Here is a 3,187-nt window from a genome sequence, read left to right as displayed (position 1 = left end):
GGGTTATTTGTCCTTTATTTGGTTTATTTTTTGCCTATTTGTGATTTTTTTTTTTTACCCAATTTTTGGGGGTTTTTACCCCATTTTGGGGTTATGTTACCTTTTTTTGGTGTTATGGCTCCAATTTTTGGGATTATTTTGCGCATTTTTGGGGTTATTTTGCCCCTTTTTGGGGTTATTTGTCCTTTATTTGGTTTATTTTTTGCCTATTTGTGATTTTTTTTTTTTACCCAATTTTTGGGGGTTTTTACCCCATTTTGGGGTTATTTTTACATTTTTGGGGGTTATTTTACCTTTTCTGGGTTATTTTGTCCCTTTTGGGCTTATTTGTCCTTAATTTGCTTTATTTTTTACTTATTTGGGGCCTTTTTTACCCCTTTTTGGGGTTATTTTGCCCATTTTGGGATTATTTAACCCTTTTTTGGGATTATTTCTAATTTCGGGGGTTATTTTGCTCATTTTGGGGGTTATTTATCCTTTATTTGCTTTATTTTTTGCCTATTTTGTGGTTATTTTACCCATTTTGGGGTTATTTTACCCCATTTTGAGCTCATTTTCCTCCTTTTTGGGAGTCTTTTAACCCATTTTAGAATATTTTTACCCATTCTGGGGTCATTTCACCCTTTTTGGGGTCATTTCACCCTTTTTGGGGTCATTTTATCCCTTTTTGGGGTAATTTCACCCCTTTTTGGGGTCATTTTACCTTTTATTTGCTGTTATTTCACCTTTTTTGGGGTAATTTTTCCCCTTTTTGGGGTCATTTCACCATTTTTGGTGTCATTTTATCCTTTTTGGGGTCATTTCACCCCTTTTTGGGGTCATTTTACCTTTTATTTGCTGTTATTTCACCTTTTTTGGGGTAATTTTTCCCCTTTTTGGGGTCATTTTATCCTTTTTGGTGTCATTTTATCCTTTTTGGGGTAATTTCACCCCTTTTTGGTGTCATTTTATCCCTTTTTGGGGTTATTTTACCCTTTATTTGCTGTCATTTCACCTTTTTTGTGGTGATTTTTCCCCTTTTTGGGGTGGTTTATTCCCTTTTTGGGGTCATTTCACCCCTTTTTGGGGTCATTTTACCCTTTATTTGCTGTCATTTCACCTTTTTTGTGGTGATTTTTCCCCTTTTTGGGGTGGTTTATTCCCTTTTTGGGGGCATTTTCCCCCTTTTAGGGACTCTTTTACCCCCGGGGGGGGTTGAATTTGCCCCGGGGGGTCCAAAGTTGCCCCGGGGGGGGGCGGGAGGAGCCCCCAGCCCCCCAAAAAACGGGAGTAACTCGTACTAAAATAGTCGCTTTTATTCGTTAGCAAAATTAGTGATTGGGGGGTTATTTACAGGCAACCCCCCCGCGGGAACTGGGAGGGACTGGGGGGGACTGGGAGGGAACTGGGAGGGAACTGGGAATGATTGAGGGTAACTGGGAGGAGCTGGGAGGGAACTGGGAGAGACTGCGGGGGACTGGGAAGGACTGGGAGGGAACTGGGAGAGACTGGGAGGAGCTGGGAGGGAACTAGGAGGAGCTGGGAAGGGTCTAGGAAGGACTGGGAGAGACTGGGATGGACTGGGAAGGATTGAGGGGAACTGGGAGGGAACTGGGAGGGACTGGGAGGGAACTGGGAGGGACTGGGAGGGAACTGGGAGGAACTGGGAAGGATTGGGGAGGACTGGAATGGACTGGGAGGGACTGGGAAGGGTCTGGGGCTGGAACTGGGACAAACTGGGAGAGACTGGGATGGACTGGGAGGGAACTGGGAGGGAACTGGGCATCTCTAGGGCCGAACAGTGAGAAACTGGAACCGGGACTGGCCGGAACTGGGATTAACTGGGACGGGGGGTGCAGAACACACACGCACAGGTGTGAGCACACAGGTGTGAACACACAGAACACACGCACAGGTGTGAGCAAACAGGCGTGAGTACACAGGAGGTGTGAGCACAGAAATACACACGGGTGTGAACACACGTGGAATGCGCAGGTGTGAACACAGAGAACACTCGCACAGGTGTGAGCACACAGGTGTGACACATACGGAACGCACAGGTGTGAAAGAACAGGTGTGAACACACGGGTGTGAGCACAGAAATACACACGGGTGTGAGCACACAGGTGTGACACATACGGAACGCACAGGTGTGAGCACAGAGGTGTGAACACGCAGGTGTGAGCACAGAAACACACACGGGTGTGAGCACAGAAATACACACAGGTGTGAACAAACAGGTGTGAACACGCAGGTGTGAGCACACAGGTGTGAACACGCAGGTGTGAGCACAGAAATACAGATGTGAACAGGTGTGAACACACGGAATGCACAGGTGTGAACAGAGAAAACACACAGGCATGAACACACGGGTGTGAACGCGCACGGAATGCACAGGTGTGGACACAGAACACGCACACAGGTGTGAACACACGGGTGTGAACGCGCACGGAATGCACAGGTGTGGACACAGAACACGCACACAGGTGTGAACAGCTGGGGAGCACTCACACTCCCTGCAGGGTGACACACAGGTGACACACTCTCATGGTGACACACGTGAGGTGACACACACACAGAGAACACGCACACACAGGTGACACACACAGGGTGACACACACACAGGTGACACACTCATGGTGACACACAGGTGACACACAGTGACACACACAGGGTGACACACACAGGGTGGGTGACACACGCTGTTGCTCACAGGGTGACACACACACGGTGACTCACGGTGACACGCTCGGCGTGACACACGCAGGATGGCACACAACCCCGGGGGACACTCGCACACACGCTCTTGCACACGCACAGAACACACGCGGACAGGTGTGAACACACATGTGAACACACACGTGTGAGCACACGCGGAACACACGGACAGGTGTGAGCACACCTGGATCACACACAGCACACACGTGTGAGCACACACAGAACACACAGACGGGTGTGAGCACACCTGGATCACGCGCACACACACGTGTGAGCACACACAGAACACACAGACAGGTGTGAGCACACCTGGATCACGCGCACACACACGTGTGAGCACACACGGAACACACGGACAGGTGTGAGCACACGTGAACACACACGTGTGAGCACACACGGAACACACGCGGACAGGTGTGAGCACACGTGTGAGCGCCCCCCCACCCCCGGGCTGCCGCGCGCGCGCCCGCGTGACCACGCCCACTCACGT

The sequence above is a fragment of the Passer montanus genome, unplaced genomic scaffold (assembly GCF_014805655.1).
Source record: "Passer montanus isolate IOZ18808 unplaced genomic scaffold, ASM1480565v1 scaffold1136, whole genome shotgun sequence".
In the NCBI taxonomy this organism is placed as follows: domain Eukaryota; kingdom Metazoa; phylum Chordata; class Aves; order Passeriformes; family Passeridae; genus Passer; species Passer montanus.
Note: the sequence above shows the minus strand (reverse complement) of the source record.